Source organism: Trachypithecus francoisi, unplaced genomic scaffold, assembly GCF_009764315.1.
Source record: "Trachypithecus francoisi isolate TF-2019V2 unplaced genomic scaffold, Tfra_2.0 Lachesis_group7, whole genome shotgun sequence".
In the NCBI taxonomy this organism is placed as follows: domain Eukaryota; kingdom Metazoa; phylum Chordata; class Mammalia; order Primates; family Cercopithecidae; genus Trachypithecus; species Trachypithecus francoisi.
Window position 1 is genome coordinate 28,873,716 of NW_022681472.1, and position 18,884 is coordinate 28,892,599.

An 18,884-nucleotide genomic window follows, 5' to 3' on the forward strand; every position below is an offset into this window, starting at 1 on the left:
AGATTAGCAAGAAAAACAAAGCATCTTCAGCCCAGATTCTAAGTTTGAGGTTTTCCTGTCAAGGTGATTGAAACCATGCTGCAGGGAGAAATGTGTGTGCATAGCAGCTATGAAGACTGCCCCTCTCCTTGTCCATATCTCATGGGTGGTCCACCTGAATGCCACTCAGCAGGCATCCCCTCCCCCTAGGGAGAAACCCGAGCCTGGCTTCTCCACCCCAGCCCTCTGCTAGCAGGTGGCCATCTCCTGGCCAGCCCAGCTCATCGAGGGCCTGAGTGGTCCAGGAGGCTAATGAGCAGATGGGAGTCCTGCCTGGACACAGGCATACTTAAGTATGTTGACAGCATAGTATCCGGCAACCACAGAGTTCCTGCTTAAGAGCTCAGTGTTGTGGATTGGATCATGTCCCCTCAAAAGATATGTTGAAATCCTAACCCCTAGTCCCTGCAAATGTGTCCTTATTTGGAAACAGGGTATTTGCAGATGTAATCAAGATGAGATCATTTTGGCTAGGCTCAGTGGCTCATGCCTGTAATCCCAGCACTTTGGGAGGCTGAGGTGGGAGGATCACTTGAGTCCAAGAGTTCGAGCCCAGCCTGGATGACATAGTGAGACCCCATGTCTACAACAAATGCGAAAATCAGCTGGGTGTGGTGGTGCACACCTGTAGTCCGAAGAATCGCTTAAGCCCAGGAGTTTGAGGTTGCAGTGAGCCGTGATCATGCCACTGCACTCCAGCATGGGAGACAGAGGGAGTCCCTGTCTCAACAATGAAAAAAATGAGGTCATTTTCGATTAGAATAAGCCATAAATCCCATCACTGGTGTGTTCTTATACAAAGAGACACAGACACACACACAGAGAACATGCCATGTAACAATAGGCAGAGATTGGACTGATGTAGCTGCAAGCCATGGAATGCCAAGGAATTGTATCAAGGACCAGCAGCTAGAAGAGAGGCATGCAGCAGACCCTTCCTCAGTGCCTCCAAAAAGGAACCAACCCTGCTGACACCTTGATTTCAGACACATAGTCTATAGAACTGTGAGAGCATAGATTTCTGTTATTTTAAGTATCACCCAGTTTGTGACGGTTTGGTACAGCAGCCCTAGCAAATGAATACACTCAAGGTCTGTTGTCAAACAGACTGAGTGCAAGTCCAGCTCTGCATCTCCCTAGCCATGGATCCCAGGTCTTTGTCTTAACCCTCATAAGTCTCAGTCTCCTCATGGGTACACTGGGAATAACAGCAGTACCTATATCAAGAGCATCGTGAGGAATGTGGGAGGACACAGGTAAAGCACTTAGGACTGTGCCTACTACACCTTGGAGTTGTGCAATAGGTTGCATTAGGTTGAATCATATGAAGTTGCTGTGACTGAATTCTTTTGACCTACAAAAAAGGCACTTTTATCTCGTTCAACTAACAGTGATAATGGGGGATAGATAGTGACAGTACTTAGATCAGAGTCTCTATTTATAGTACTGTTTTGTGTTTCCAACAATTCTCACTTCCTGACACCCACTGGATGTCCTACAGTTCAGTCCAATTCTGACACTCCCCAGAGTTAGTGCAGGTCCCACAGGTTAAGGTCTTGATCCCACAAGACTGCCTCCACTTCAGACACCAGCCAGAGAATCGCAAATGGGGTCCCCAGGCTACCCATGCTTCTGCCCAGCTGACTACAAATTCAGGGGTTCCCAAGACCTCTGCTCAGGTTTGATAATTCACTAGAATGATCCAGAACTCAGGAAAACACTATGCAGTCCTTAATTACAGTTTATTAGAAAGGGTGGCACAGGCACAGCCAGACGGAAGTGATGCACAGAGCAAGTCATGTGGGAAGGGTGCAGGCTTCCCATGCCTTCCCCAGGAGCCACCCTCCCGGCACCTCCATGTGTTCACCAACCCCGAAGTTCTCCAAACCTTCTCAGTAAAGAGTTTTTACTGAAGTTTTATTATGTAGACATGATTGATCAAACCATTGGCCACTGGTGAATCAATTCAGTCTCTACCCCTCTTTTCTCCCCAGAAGTGGCGGGGTTTGAAACTTCAACTCCTCCCTTGAAACTCTTCGGGGCCCACCCTGCCCACCTCATTAGCTTAGACTCAGGTAGGATGGAAAGAGGCTGGTTATGAATAACAAAAGACACTCATGTCACTCTGGAAATTCCAAGGGTTTTAGGAGCTCTGTGCCAGAAACTAGGGACAAAGACCAAATACAGTCTTCACTCTACCGCAAGTACCTAGCGTGTTGCAATTAGTTATTGGTACATCTGAAGACAAGTGTCCTGTTCTATCGATCTTGGTAGTCTTAGTTCCAACACCTCACATAGACCCAAGCACACAGTAGATGCTCAATAAATGTTGATCTTCATGGCTCTTTGTGCTCTTCAAATACTTGGTGGTCTGTGAAATAGGAATACCCAAGAAAACGGCTTTCCCAAGTCTGTGCACTAAAGAATTTTTTTTTCCTGCCCTGTTACTTCTAAACAAGCTATGAGGACATAGGAATTCACTACTTACATGCTCTTTGAGACTTTGCTTTGAGCAACCTCACCTGTATGCCAGAGGTTACCGAAAGCCAGAAAAGTCTGTAAGGCAACCGCACAGATGCTCCTTCTACCAAAATTAAACAAGCCCTCAGAATATCTGGCCAGTCTTGGAAAGTTCAGAGAGTAAAACAAGTTAGCCAGGTTCTGAATAGGACAAACATTGAGGCAGATGCAAACAGAGAGAACTTCCATCTGACCCCTATAAACACCATTTTCTTCTGGCTTGCAGTGACAATGGAAAGCTTATCCTTTCGGGGGGAAGAAAAAAAAGAATAAATAGTGGTCTGTATTCTCCAGAAGCCATCTTTATTTTCTGCCCTTTTCTCTGATTTTGGCGATGGCTTGGCATTGTCAGATTTCCTCAGACTCACTGCAGTACGCTGAGGGGGTCTTTGAAACACCCCCAGAAGTGGACCTGAGATGCTTTTCTCACCACCACTCTGGGAGCCCAATCCACTGCCCTGCACGCTCCTGAAGCGGAGGCCCTTGAGGACTGAGAGCCGGGAAATGCAGAATCTGGCCAGGGAGTGAAGAAATGAATAGGCTGTCAGGGAAGGAAGTAGATGGAGCAAAAGCTGCAGCCCCGGGGGAGATTCCCTAACCACAGTTCCTCCAGCTGCTCCAACTTCCTGCTTCACCGCCGCCTGGAGTCTGTCCCTGAAGACCTCCCCACAGCCAGCTGAAAGCCCAGGAACCATTTCTCCTTACCTGCTACAGAGGCCATAGGGAACTGAGCACATTCTGGAGAAGAGGGATCCGCCAGATTTCCCTCTCTGGGACTGGGCTTTTGGGAATGAGTTTCACTTGTACCTCAGGGTTTTAGCTCAATGAGCCACGCATAAGAAATTTGTGCAATGTGGGTGCTTCTGGCTTATTCTTCATGAGGAAGTGTCAGTTTGAAATGATTTATCTTAGAAGGGAAGAAGTATTTTATGTATGAGAAAAAGAATTTAAGTAACTTCAGAGATCAGTTAAATGTCAGCTTAAAAGGAAAAGGAGAGGTTCTGGAGGACTAGAGAGAAAAATGCACAAAATGGCAGGGTTCACCAGGTCAGTTTGCTTTGCTTTCCCTGGCAGTGGAGGCTTGCAGACTGACGTTGATTTCTTTATCAGCCTTGGGGTTTCTAGTGTTTTTTCATTGTATCAGGCCCCTAAAATTAGATCCATTTGCAAGCAAAATTATTGACATACTGGAAATTTTGGGAAGCAGAAAGTTGTAAGAGACGCAGAAAAGAAAACGGTCTATATTTCCAACTTTAAGTGAAACCTATTTAGAGAACACACTCTGCTCTTACAAGAGCTATTTAAAAAACTAGAACCCCTGGGTACTTTTGGAGGGAATGTAAGATGGTGCCGCCGCTGTAAAAAAATAGTATGGCAGTTCCTCAAAAAATTAAACCTTGGAAGTGCCATATGATTTAGCAATTCCACTTCTGTGTATATATCCAAGGGATTGCAAGCAGAGTCTTGAAGAGATCATTCATACACCCATCTTTATAGCAACACTATTCACAGTAACTAAAAGGTGGAACCACCACATAGATCCACTGGTACATGAACGGCTTAAACAAGATATGACATACACTTACTGTGAAATATTATTCACCCTTAAAAAAGAAGGACATTCTTACACATACCACAACAAGGATGAACCTTGAGGAGATTATACTAAGTGAAATAAACCAGTCATAAAAGGATATCGTGAGATTCCACTTATATGAAGTACTTAGAGTAGTCAAAATCACAGACACAGAAAGTAGAATGGTTGTTGCCAAGAACGGGTGGGAAAGGGGGAATGGGGAGCTACTGTTTAATAGGTACAAAGTTTCAGCTTTGCAAGATGAAAAAATTCTGGAGATTGGTTGCACAACAGTGTAAATATACTTAACTCTGCAGAACTATACACTTTAAAATGATCCAGCTGGTATATTTTATGTCATGGGTATTTTACCGCAGTTTTTCTTTTTTTAAGAAAAGACTAGAATGACCTGGCCTTTGGAGCCACTATTGAGAAGACAGCTTTCCATCTATAAGTAGCTGCAGCAGATGGTCTCTTAACTCTATGTCATGCTTGCCTATGACAAGAGAGGATAGATCACAGAACAAACACTGTTAGCTGATGCCACTTGCTGGGGACTGAAAACCCAAAGGGGGCCAGGACACAGAAGTCCCCTGTTCTCAGGGCACCAAAGGCCAAAATATTTAGATGAAATAATTTCCCTATGAACAGTACAAAGGCTTTTGCTATTTGTACATCCTAAGTCATCTAGCAATGTCTTCCCTGGCTTCCGTGGTTTCTCCAGCTCCCCTGACCACTCCTAGGCTGCACCTGTTACAGGTAGTTAGACAGGCATGAGCAGACCAGGAGAAGGCTCTCCCCCGCCCCTAGGAATGCCAAGTGACGGTTTCAGAATTATTGCTTTGCCTCTGTAAAAGTGATAAACGGGCAGCCAGCGCTAGGGAGAGGGCATTTCCTGATGGTCCACACCTATTGCACTAAAGTGTTAACTGAATGCAGCTGCCAGGGAGAAGCAACTTCCTGGGCATGTGCGTTAAGGGACAAAATGGCAGCATATGACCTTCTAGGGCATTCCACTGGAAAAAGGAAGAAAGCCTCAAATGGGCATGCGTACAACTTCCTAAACACGCTGCACATGCTCACTTTCCAAGGGTAAGGAGGGCACTGCGCATGTGGGCAGCCCACTCTCAGGGAAGAAGTATGGGAAAGGGGCCAGCCTATCAAGTCCTAGGATCAAGGTTAAATATCGCCCTTGACCTCTGTGTCCTGCTTGGGTCTCTTCTGAGTGTATTTTCCTTTCTTTCTTGTTCTAAAGCCATTTTAAATAAACTTCCAGCCGGGCGCGGTGGCTCAGGCCTGTAATCCCAGCACTTTGGGAGGCCGAGACGGGCGGATCACGAGGTCAGGAGACCGAGACCATCCTGGCTAACACGGTGAAACCCCGTCTCTACTAAAATACAAAATAAAAACTAGCCGGGCGAGGTGGCGGGCGCCTGTAGTCCCAGCTACTCGGGAGGCTGAGGCAGGAGAATGGCGTGAACCCGGGAGGCGGAGCTTGCACTGAGCTGAGATCTGGCCACTGCACTCCAGCCTGGGCAACAGAGCGAGACTCCGTCTCAAAAAAATAAATAAATAAATAAATAAATAAATAAATAAAATAAAATAAAAAAATAAACTTCCACTCCTGCTCTGAAACTTGCCTCAGTCTCCTTTTCAGCCTTATCCCCTCAGTCGAATTATTTCTTCTGAGGAGGTAAGAACTGAGGTTACTGCAGACCTGTGTGGATTCACTGCTGGTAACTCAGATACCTTAAAACTGGTAACACACCCAGACATAAGGTCAAGCATGTACAAGAGGCCATAAGGCACCATTTCCCAAGTGTGTCACTTGGAGCACTGGTCTCATGAGATACTATTAGAAAAGAACTCCATGGGCCAGGCGCCATGGCTCACGCCTGTGATCCCAGCACTTTGGGAGGCCCAGGCGGGTGGATCACCTGAGGTCACGAGTTCGAGACCAACCTGGCCAACATGGTGAAACCCCATCTCTACTAAAAATACAAAAATTAGCCAGGCGTGGTGGTGCACACCTGTAATCCCAGCTACTCGGGAGGCTGAGGTAGGAGAATCACTTGAACCCAGGAGGCGGAGTTCGCAAAGAGCCGAAATCACACCATTGCATTCCAGCCTGGACGACAGAGCGAGACTCTCTCAAAAAAAGAGAAGACAAGCACTCCATGGCCAAAGACTGTTCCCAGTTGCACCATGAACACCCCTCAGTGCTGAGGGGCACTCGTGTAGAGGCTAAAGTAACTGCATCTTGGATGCTGATCCGCCATGTTGACTTCTAATTAACCCCTGTTCCAGGAATACCTCTAAGGTTTCTATTGTGTCTAGAGTTCCTTGTGTAAGAGCATGTACTTACTGTAAATCCTGCCCTTAGGTCAAAACAACCTTAACCATAAATCCTGCCCTTGGGCAGATTCACATGGCATTCTTGCTTTTCCCTGAGGTGTCAGCTTCAGCTTCTTTTTCTATGGTATGTATAGGTTTTGAGTTTGAGAGGTAATGCCAAGCAGATCCACCATCTTGTCACAGACATGGTTTCTTTTTCTAAGTCCTTATTAAATGTTTCCTTCTGAGAAATGGATATGTCAGCCTCTCACTTGGGCCTCTCAGTTTCCTCAGACTTTGAGGTAGGTTTGCTTAGACCTGCCCACTGGAACAACTCCCTGCTGAGCAACCCTGGGAATGCAGCTTTTATACTTCCTGGTGTGTTTGATCCTGGCTGGACTGGGTAGCCTTTTGGAATCAGGGTGAAATCTTGCTTTCCTTCCTCCCCTTGGAGTGCTTGGTACCCAGTAGGTATTCAGGGCACATGAGCTATTGTCCTCCACGCCTGTCTTCCTGCCAAGATAAGGAAGGAGTTTACCCAGTTGGAAATTAACTCTCTGACTGGCCTGGGGTGGAAAGTAATGAAGCCAGGCTGGCTTTTTCCACAAGTTTTCTGGTCCTTCACCTCTGTGGGTGAAGATGTGTAGATGACTTGAGGTTTGACAAAGAGCCGTGAGGCTGAAGCACTGCTGGGGAACCGACAGTGCAAAGGCAGCTGGCAGAGCTAGCTGTGGCTCCCAAGAAGCTGAGCAGAGACCCCGGAGACAGGGAGTGACGCCACACCAACCAATCTAGGCCTTGCAAACCAGCCCAGCTATTAATGCAGACACTCTCTAGTAAGAAACAGGACACCTCTGGGCTCCAAGGTCACTGGGCCACCTTTTCTTGGGCATACTCATATACTTGAGTATAACAGCCCAATCACAGTTCAGTACAACCCACTTGTTGCTACATCTACAGGCCATTCTTGGCACCTTGTTACTCACGATCCAGGCACTTATGGTCATCAGGCAAAACTTCCCGTTCATTTTTTTTCTTTTTGGTAGTTTTACCTTGTATTTTATTTACTTTTTTTTACAAACAGGGTCTTGCTTTGTTGCCCAGGCTGGAGGGCAGTGGTCATTCATAGGCACCACCACAGTACACACTGCAGCCTCAAACTCCTGTTCTCAAGCAATCCGCTCACCTCAGCCTCCTGAGTAACTGGAGCTACAGGCTACAGCCTCACCCGTCTCCCTGTCAATTTATTTATTTATTTATTTTTATTTTTATTTTTTTAGACAGAATCTCGCTCTGTCACCCAGGATGGAGTGCAGTGACACGACCTCAGCTCACTGCAGCCTCCACCTCCAAGATTCAAGTGATCATTCTGCCTCAGCCTCCGGAGTAACTGGGATTACAGGAGTGCATCATCATACCCAGCTAATTTTTGTATTTTTTTTTTTTTTTAGTAGAGACAGGGTTTCACCATGTTGGTCAGGCTGGTCTCGAACTCCTGACCTCAGGTGATCCACCCACCTTGCCCTCCCAAAGTGCTGGGATTACAGGCATGAGCCACGGCGTCCAGCCTCCCTGTCAATTTTTAACTGTGTATCATCTCATTTATGCATTTTCCTGTATCCATGTGCCTTCCACCACCTCCACACTTGACATCCTCTTGGATTCACTGTCCCCGTGGGGATCCCTGGGCTCTAACCAGGCATTCCTACTGCTTTCCCACCTCCAACACTGGCTCCCAAGTTCACTCAGCTCCCATTTCCCTGGGCCCAGCTCAGGCCCTACTCCTTCCGCAGAGTCCCAGAATTGGCCAGGTGGAAGTGCCATCTCCTTCCCTCCACTGACCTCTCAGCGTGCAGGGTCCCTTACTAGAGTCACTCACTGTGCACATGACAGCTGAAGGCAGCTGCGAGACAGGGGCTGTACCTTACTCATCTTTGCATTCCTCCTCCCAAGTGCCACAGCCCCATGCCCAGCACACAATTTGTGCTCAGAAAATGTTAACTGAAGGATGCATGTCACCCAACAACAAAAATTCAAATGGCCCGATTAGAAGGTTGGCAGAAGACTTGAATATATATTTCTCCAAAGGAGATATATAAATGGCTACAAAGCATGTGAAAAGATGCTCAACATCATTAGTCATTAGAAAAATACAAATCAAAACCACAATGAGATACCACTTCATACCCACTAAGGTAGTTATAATAATATTTTTTGAAAAACAGAAAATAAGTGTTGGCAAGGATGTGGAGAAATTGAAACACTAGTTCATTGGTGATGGGAATGTAAAATGGTGCATCTGCTGTGGAAATCTGTTTGGTAGTGCCTCAAAAAGTTAAACACAGAATTATCAAATGATCCAGCAATTCCACTCCTAGCTACATACCCAAAAGAATTAAAACTACATATTCGAACAAAAGCCTGTACACAAATGTTTGTAGCAGCATTATTCACAATAGTTAAAAGGTGGAAACAATCCAAATGTCTGTCAGTGGATGAATAGATAAAGAAAATGTGGTACATCCATACAGTGGGATATTATTTAGCCATAAAAAAGAATGAAGTACTATACTTGCTACAGCATGAATGAGCCTTGGAAACATTATGCTTAATGAAAGAAGTCAGACACAAAAGACCTTATATTATGTACAATTCCATTCATATGAAATGTTCAGAATAGGCGAAACCTATAGAGACAGAAAGAAGATCAGTGGTTGTGCAGGACTGGACATGGGAAGATGGGAGTGTGATAGCTGAAGGGTATGGGGTTCCTCTTTGGGGTGATAAAATTGACTGTGGTGATGGTTGCACATATCTGTGACTATACTAAAAATAATTGACTCACACTCCTTAAATGGGTAAATTGTATGGTTTGTAAATTATATTCCGATAGAGCATTTTCTTAAAGACAGAATGAATGAATATGTTTAATAAGCATTCAAGTTTTAGCATTCATGTCTAAGAATATGCATGTAATACCCCAGCGTTCTATGATATGCCATCATTTAAAATTGCTGACATACAATTTGAATTCCATAAGCCAAGAGGCTGCCATACTCTAGGGAGTCCCTGGGCCAAGTGGGAAGACTGGATGCCAGCTATATTCCTTCACCCATGCAACATCAGTGCGCTTTATAAATTAAGATGAAAGAGCAGAGATAGAAACTCTAATACTACTTTTTTTTCTGTTTTTTGTTTTGTTTTGTTTTGTTTTTTTGAGATGGAGTCTCACTATGTCGCCCAAGCTGGAGTGCTGTGGTGCCATCTTGGCTCACTGCAACCTCTGCCTCCCAGGTTTAAGCGATCCTCCTGCCTCAGCCTTCCAAGTAGCTAGGATTACAAGAATGCACCACCATGCCTGGCTGATTTTTGTATTTTTAGTAGAGACGGGGTTTCCCCATGTTGGCCAGGATGGTCTCAAACTCCTGACCTCAGGTGATCCACCTGTCTCGGCCTCCCAAAGTGCTGGGATTACAGGCATGAGCCACCGGGCCCGACCTCTAATATCACTTTCTTTTCGGGGAAAAAATGGCCCTGATTGGGGTGAGAGGAAGACAGCCATAAAGTCAGTAAGTATAAACAGATGATGTTGTTCACTATTTTAGAGTTTCATGAAAGTCTTTGAGTTTTCATGTGAAATATTGAGATTCTAATATTTAGAACCCTGCCTTTTAGAGAAGGGAGGAAGACATCATGAATCTAGAGGCAGAATGTCAAGATTTGCAGTGCTCATTTCAGGAGAGTAACTCCAAGTTAGTATTAGAACACCAACAAAGCACACTGGCTGGAGATAAAGACTTTTCCAGGCAGGTAGCAAGCCTTTGGGGCCAAGGATAGCCAGTCCTAGGCAACTGAACCTCACCTTTGGCACTGGAGTTGCTTAGGGAGAAATAGGGGAATGAGACTTTGCTGGTGAAGGCAGTGCAAAATTGATCAAGCAAGATTGGTAGACAAGGATATATGACAGCAATGGCACATGGATTCTCTTGCACTTATAGCCAACCACCACACGTTTACAGAATAACAAAACGAATTATTCTTTTTTGGTTAGAATGGTTGCTGAAACTATTAGTTCTTTCCCAAACCTGTTTCACATCCCCCACCTCTTTAAAACAGTTGGGCGAGAGGCCACAGACTAGAAAACTGCAGTAAAAGATCAATAAACAAATGTTCACCCTCATTAGAAACTGAAGTAATCAGGGGGATGCAATTTAAAATCACAAAAGAGGCTGGGTGCAGGGGCTCATGCCTGTAATCCCAAAAGTTTGGGAGGCCGAGGCAAGAGGATCACTTGAGGCTGGAGTTCAAGACCAGCCTAGGCAATATAGTTAGACTTTGTCTCTACAAAGAAAAAAACATTGTTTTAAGAAAAAAAAAATTAAAAAATTAAAAACAAACACAAAGAGATACCATTTCATGGCTATCAGATTGCAAAAGTGAACCCCAGCAATACAAATACTCGTCTGGGGTATAGAGCAACAAGAACTCTCATAATTGCTGGAAAGAGCATATAACCTCTGACACCCAACAAAACTGAAGACAGCACATGCTGAATTATCCAACAGCCCACCCCTATACGGAAAGCCTAGAGAAGTCCTCACATGTGGGCACAGGGGATGTCAACAAGAATGCCATTGTAGCATGTTTATATAAATAAACTGGAAACAACCTAAATGTCTATTAACAGGAGAATTAATACATCGTGATATGTTCATTCAATTAATTGTTACAAAACAATGGAAAAAGAATTGAACTATTGGTATATGCACCAACATGGATACACCTCAAAAGGTACTGCTGTTGTTTTACAAAACCTATTATTGGATACAAAAAGTAAACCGCAGAAGGACACATTATACAATATCATGTATTTACAGTTTAAAAGATGCAAAACTGGCCAAGTACAGTGGCTCACGCCTGTAATCCCAGCACTTTGGGAGGCCGAGGCAGGCGGATCACCTGAGGTTGCGAATTCGAGACCAGCCTTACCAACATGGAGAAATCCTGTCTCTACTAAAAACACAAAATTAGTTGAGCATGGTGGCACATGCCTGTAATCCCAGCTACTCGGGAGGCTGAGGCAAGAGAATCGCTTGAACTCGGGAGGCAGAGGTTGCGATGAGCCAAGATCATATCATTGCACTCCAGCCTGGGCAACAAGAGCGAAACTCCATCTCAAAAAAATAAAATAAAAATAAATAAATAAAAATTAGTAGGGCGTGGTGGCATGTGCCTGTAATTCCAGCTACTTGGGAGGCTGAGGCACAAGAATTGCTTGAACCCAGAAAGCAGAGGTTGCAGTGAGCCAAGACTGCACCACTGCACTCCAGCCTGGGTGACAGAGCAAGATTGCCTCAAAAAAAAAAAAGATGCAAAACTGTTTTATGTTGATTTATGGATGCACATATTAAATAAGAGTAGAAAAGCATACTCAAAATTCTAAGCACCAAATGTCAGGTAGTGCTTATCTCCTTAGAGGAAAAAGAATAAGATCAGATGAGAGACGAGTATACAGGGGCTTCCACTGTATAATGCTTTGTGTTTCCTTTTTAAAGTATGTGTAGCTGAAGCAAATATGGCAAAATGCTAAGCTTGAACAGACTGGGTGATGAATAGCTGGGTTTTCTTTATATTAACTTTTATTCTTTCTTGCATGCTTGAAATACTTCATAGTTTTCTAAAAGTAAAAATGTAAAAAGAAGGGAAAAGGAAGGGAGAGGAAGAAGAGAGAGGAAGAAAGAGAATAGGAAGGAAAGAAGGAAGGAAGGAAGGAAGGGAGAAAGAAAGAAGGAAGGAAGGAAAAAGAGAAAGAAGGAAGGAAAGCAAGCAAGAGAGAAAGGAAGAAAAAGAGAAAAGAAAAGAAAAGAAAAGAAAGAAAGAAAGAAAGAAGAAAGAAGGAAGGAAGGAAGGAAGGAAGGAAGGAAGGAAGGAAGGAAGGAAGGAAAAGAAAAGAAAGAAAGAAAGAAAGAGAAAGAAAGAAGAAGGAAGGAAGGAAGGAAGGAAGGAAGGAAGGAAGGAAGGAAGGAAAAGAAAAGAAAAGAAAGAAAGAAAGAGAAAAGAAAGAAAGAAGGAAGGAAGAAAGGAAGGAAAGAAGGAAGGAAAGAGAGAGAAAGAAAGAGAAAGAAAGACAGAAAGAAAGAAAGAAAAGAGAGAGGAAGGAAGGAAGGAAAGGAAGAAAGAGAGAGAAGGAAAATAAAGAAAGAAATGAAGAAAGGAAGGAAAGAAAGAGAGAAATGAATCTCTTCCTAGTGTTTGCTTTCTAAACCCTGAGTACTTGACTCCTTAGAGAAAGGGGACACATAGACAAAGTTCTTGGGTTCAGGGGTTTTAAGGAAGATAAAGTGATCCCACTCATCCCTGACACTATGAAAATACACAAATATACACAGGGCTAGCAGATGAAGAGAAGAAAGTTAGAGAGGAGTCGTCAAAAAAATATGGATTTTTGTGGTTTCCAAATAAAGAGCCCCTGTCCCTGCCCTCACCCCGTGCAGAGCCCTGGGGAAGTGGCAACAGCCAAGGCAATTTTTTGGAATTTGAGCATAGAAGAGACCCGTACCCCTCTCCCAGGGACATTGTTCGGGCTACCTGCTGCCTTAGAGGCGGTAAACAACTCCTGGGCCCCCAGTCAGTTCTCCAGCAAGATTTGTGTTCTGAGTGTGGAGCTGAACAAAGTCATTAGAGAAGTGCAGAATCCAACTGGGTGTCATTAAATAGCTGAGAGTTGTTGTCCCACTAGACAGGAAGGATATACCGGGATGGGATACACTTGCAGGGAATTCTGAACAGAATCAGGCAATAAATAAAGCGAAGCAACCTAGGTATAAGGAGTTAGAAACTCAAACCTGATGGGAGACTTAGGCAATAGAATCACGTAAACGCTAGAGATTCCAGCCCCGCTCTGCAGGCAAGGAGTTCCTGTTAAGATCGTTCAACTTCCCTGTCAGTGTCATCAGGAAAACTGGATCTTGGTCCACAGCAAAATCTGCTGTATCACCTCAGTCCACTGAGATGGAAACTGCAACTTGCTTACTGTTCAAGTTGTTGAATGTTTCCTCCATGAGTGTCTGTTGACCTTGGGAAGGGTTCAGATTGTATCAATGCTTTTCTATTAGGTTTAGCAAAGATCTGTTTAGATTGGGCATTTTGAGGGTTTGTAATGTTTAAAAGGAGTCGGCATAAAATACTCTAATATATTAGCCTCATGATTCCAATTTCAAAAGTGTTATTGAGTAATTGTTTAGATTTGTGATTTTACTAGGTTTGTAAACAATATTGGAATGTTCATGAGAACTTGAGACTCACTGTATTTTAAAGTTCAATTTATTATACTTATTAGAATTGTTTAAGTGTTTGGGAATGTTCCGATTGTTAAGGATTTCAAGTGTTTATAAATGAATTCAAATATACTAAATTTATAAGTTCAGTTTAAAATATATAAGGGGATTTCATTAACTAAGAGGTAAAAAGCCCCCTTAAAAGTGATTGTTAAAATTTATTAGATTTATAAATAAAATCATGAGAGTTGTCAGTTGACACTAAAAGCTTATAGAAAACGAGGGTTCTTTTCAATGTATTAAATAAATTGAATATAATTTTTGAAAAATAGCTACAAATAGAATCTCTCCTTTCACACACAAAGCTCCCCTCAAGGAGATTTAAACAATCAACTCACGGTGCCCACAGCACCTTACAGAAGTAGCACAGGGTCTGCCAACGGGGCATGTGCATGAGAAAGAGGGACACCTGGAGACAAGCTGACATCAAGGCCAGGTGTTCCTGTCCTTAATCCCTGCTGTGCACAGGCACAGAAACTCCCTGGATTTTTTTTTTCCCCACCTTCTTATGAATATTGCCAAATATGCAAAATCTTGAAAAAACAGTACAGTGAACATCCATTTATCTACCACCTAGATTCAACAGTGGTAAACTTTTTGTCACAGTGGCTTTATTTACTTGTAACTAGCTCTATCGGTCTATCTATCTATCTACATATAGAACTATTTCAATCACTGGCAGATATCATGACTTTTTTTTTAGATGGAATCTCACTCTGTCATCCAGGCTGGAGTGCAGTGGTGTGATCTCGGCTCACTGCAACCTCCGCCTCTTAGGTTCAAGAGTTTCTCCTGCCTCAGCCTCCCGAGTAGCTGGGACTGCAGGCGTACACCACCATGCCCAGATAATTTTTGTGTTTTTAGTAGAGACAGGATTTCACCATGTTGACCAGGCTGGTCTCGAACTCCTTACCTCAGGTTATCTCATGACATTTTATCTCAAAGTGCTTCAGTATAAATCTCCTGGATGTTTTATTTCATAATCATAATGTTACATCACACCTGACAATGGTAACAATTTCCTAATGTCATCTAAATCCCGGTTCCCATTCAGATGTGTCCAAATGATGGGTTTCTTCTTCTTTTGAGTCTGGTTTATTTAATTCATGTTATATTTTTGAGATACATTTATGTCATATAGTACATCCTGTTTCATGGCTGTCTAATATTTCATTGTATAATATACATGTTTATAGATCCATTCAACTGATTATCTATATTATTGTTGTTTCTAGTTTTTGCCTACTCAAATGATTTTTTCTAACAACATTCCAAGCAAATCATTATGCATCATATGTATCTTTATATCATTTTAATCTAAAACAATCCTTCACCTTTATGATTATTTTTCTGAAACTAATCTGTGTGCAGTGGCTAGGCCAGTTGTCATGAAAAATGTCCTAAATTCTGAATTTGTCAGCTTTTCCTTCGTAGCATTGTTTTAACATGTTTCTCTGTTTCTGGTTTTCTTGTAAACTAACAAAAGGCTTATTTAGGTTCAGGTTAAATATTTTTGGCAAGAATACTTCCTAAGTGACGGTGTGTACTGAATATTGAGTCACATTAGGAGACACCTAATAACAGGCTCCCTTGCTACAACTCAGTTAAGCTGGCGATGCACTTAGTAAGTGCCCGGAACACAGCAAACACAAAATAAATATGATCTATTATTAACCTCACTCCACAGATGAGAAAACTGAGACTCCCACACTTTCAGCTAACTTTCTTCAGGTAATCTGGTTTTCAAGTGACAAAGCTGGAACTCAAACCCGGGCCCTCTGATTCAAGATCCAATATTCCAGCTTCTTAAAGCTAATGGATACCTTACAAGTCATTCATTCCCTTATTAGTTCATCTAGCAAATATTTAATGAAAGCCCACTATGAGACAGATGGTTAGGGACCATCTCAGGCACTGGGGGTACAGTGGTGACAAACCAAGTCCCCAGGGAACTATGCTGTACTAGAGAGACAAGGGCAGAAAACACAAGAAATAAGACAATTATAGAAGATGTTACATGACTTGGAGGGAAATACAGTAGGGTCAGGGGATGGAATGGGTGTCATTGAAAAGGTAACTTCAAAGCAAAGGCTTGCAGGAGGTGAGAGTGTGAGCCATGGAGAAGTCCGGGGGAGAGTGTTCTAAGCAAAGGAAACTGCCAGTGCAAAGGCCCCGAGGCAGGAGCATAGCAGCCATATTTGAAGAATTTTGAGGAGTAGACCCTCCAGCCCCCAGCCCTGAGCTTATCCAACAGAAGGGTCATCTCACAGCTGACTACAGATATGGAGACAGAGGGACATATTCCTTTGCTTCTTTAGAGTCCATGGATGGGTCTCCACTCACACATGCACAGGCACATTTGTGTCTCCCTCTCGTCAACCTCATCCCAAGGATCCTCCCAAGGCCCAATCACATGGTGTGGGATTCTTTGTACCTCTACAAAGAGAAGATGAGGGAAGAGCGGTGCACAGATTTGGAGGCTGCAAGCATTTGTGTCAGAGTTTAAGGCCAATGCCATGTATGGAGCCGGAGCACCACCTCTTCCCTTCCCTTCTCTGAGGCCTTCAGGCTTCCCCGAAGCCCCCAGGTGATGGCATCAATTTGCCCCAACTCAGTCTGCGACCTCTTACTGGTAATTCTTTTCTTTTTTTTTTTTTTTTTTTGAGTTGGAGTCTCATTCTGTCACCCAGGCTGGAGAGCAGTGGCATGATCTCAGCTCACTGCAGCCTCCACCTCCTGGGTTCAAGTGATTCTCATGCCTCAGCCTCCTGAATAGCTGAGGTTACAGGTGCCTGCCACCACACTGGCTAATTTTTGTATTTTTAGTAGAGATGGCGTTTCACCATGATGGTCAGGCTGGTCTCGAACTCCTGGCCTCAAGTGATCCACCCACCTTGGCCTCCCAAAATGTTGGGATTACAGGCATGAGCCACCGTAATTCTTGAAAGATAACATGAGGAGTGCAGTGACTAGCAGGCTGAATGATCCACTAGTTTAAATCGATAAGTAGGTAGAGGCGAATGCTCATAGAGGAACTTGGATTTGAAGCTGTGGGAAACTTGAGCTTCCAGTCACTGCAGACCTGCACACTTAGCGTGCCACAATGGAGCCTGGTAGATTCCGTGGCACATGCTGGGTGGCAGCTCTGGAACTCCTCAGAGGAGACTAGAGAGCCTATGTGTGTCTTGAGCCTGCCCTGGAAGTGCCCAGGAATCTTCCTGTGTTGGGTCTGGGTTTTCAGGATGGATTTCTACACGTATCTGTGGAACTGAGAGCGTGGACTAGACTGTCTTGGGTCAGTCATTGAAGAGTCAGATTAAAGGCCAATACTTTCATTAGACCCCACTATTACAAACAAGGACAAAGTTACAAGTAGGTAGCTGGGATTTGGACCAGAGCCCTCGCTTTCACGGCCTGCCTAGCTCCAGGAGCTAGCTGAAGGGGATCCCTAGGTGGTGAACCTACTCTGCTGTGAGCATGAAGGGCACCCAGACAATTTTTTAGACCAGACCTGGTGACACAGCCCTGGGCAACTCCCGCTGCCCTCCGTCTCCCACTCCATTCAGTACCTTGCTTCCTCTGCCCAGCAAGAATGTGCTCCACCATCTCAAACAGCTGTTGCTCATTGTAGTCAGGAAGAAAAGGCTGCAAAAGGGATAAAGTAGAAGTTCAAAGTGATTTTCTTCTCTTCCTACAAAGTAAGTTTTCCTGCCTAAGATTTCTTTTCTTTTTTTTCCCAGCTTTTAAGTTCGGGAGTACATGTGCAGGATGTGCAGGTTTGTTACACAGGTAAATGTGTGCCTTGGCGATTAGCTGTACAGATCATCCCACCACCCAGGTATTAAGCCCAGTGTCCACTATTCTTCCTGATCCTCTCCCTCCTCCCACCCCTAACACATGCTTAAGAATTTTGAGGCCCAAAATGAGGGTGTGAGTAATCAAAAGAGCTGAAGGAATCACGGATGTGGCAGAGGAAGCCATCCTTAGGAGAGGCTCATGGCAGATTTCTCTAGAAGCATTTCCTGGGATGTTTGGATTAGGTTGGCTAAGCTGCATGCTGAAGGGACTGGGGCAGGATTCAGAGATAAAGCAGGGAGGCCTGTGTTGGAGGAAGAAGCAGATTTTCCCCTCTGTCCTGCAGTGCCCAGGCAGCTGTGGTCTGGGGGGTTACACTGGCCTTTCAATTTGACTTCTCCCATTCTGTGTTCCAGGCCTATGTCTGATGATCAGAGGTGCACAGTTTTTAAAGGGTTTTATCAAAGTCTTGCTTGGACACAAGATGAGCTATTAAATGAGACCATGCTCTTTTTGCTTTGAAGACTGGTACAGACAAATAGCAGATAAGAGAGTTCTTATGTAGTTCAAATGGAAGACGGTCCATAGAGAACACTGAGGAGGCTTTTGGGCAGAACAAACATGAACTTGATAGCCCGTGTCCACCCGAAGCTGAAATACAAAATGCTGGGGATAATGATAACCGACCCTGACTGAGTGTTGGCTTTTAGATATTAACTCATCCAATCTTCACGACAACCCTGCGAGGCGGTTACTATTATTAAACTCAGTTACAGACATGAAACTGAGGCAGAGACATTGACTCATGTAGCCCAAGGTCATAGTTAGACAAGGTAGAGCCAGGACTGGGATGCCAGTCGTCTGGTTTCAGTCTGTACCCTTAGTTACTCCCATATCTCATGTGCTATCCCTCTGAGCCAGGTACCACTGTCCTTGTGTAATAGGCGGGGGTGGTCTCCAATTCCTGGGCCCACGTGGAGGTAAAATAGGACCCAGGAAGCCAATCCCACGCCCTGGTATGAAGGGAAAACCAAGGGGGAAACATGGAATTCTCCAAATGCATTTCCTGCCCCTGGTTCAACAACACACAGTGTATGAAAAGATGCTTAACATCATTAGTCATGAGAGAAATAAAAATCAAAACCACAATGAGCTACATCTTCACACCCACGTGGATGGTTAGAATCGAAAAACCAGAAAATAACAAGTGTTGGTCAGGATGTGGAGAAACTGGAACCCTCATATGTTGCTGATGGGAATGTAAAGTGGTGCAGCCACACTGA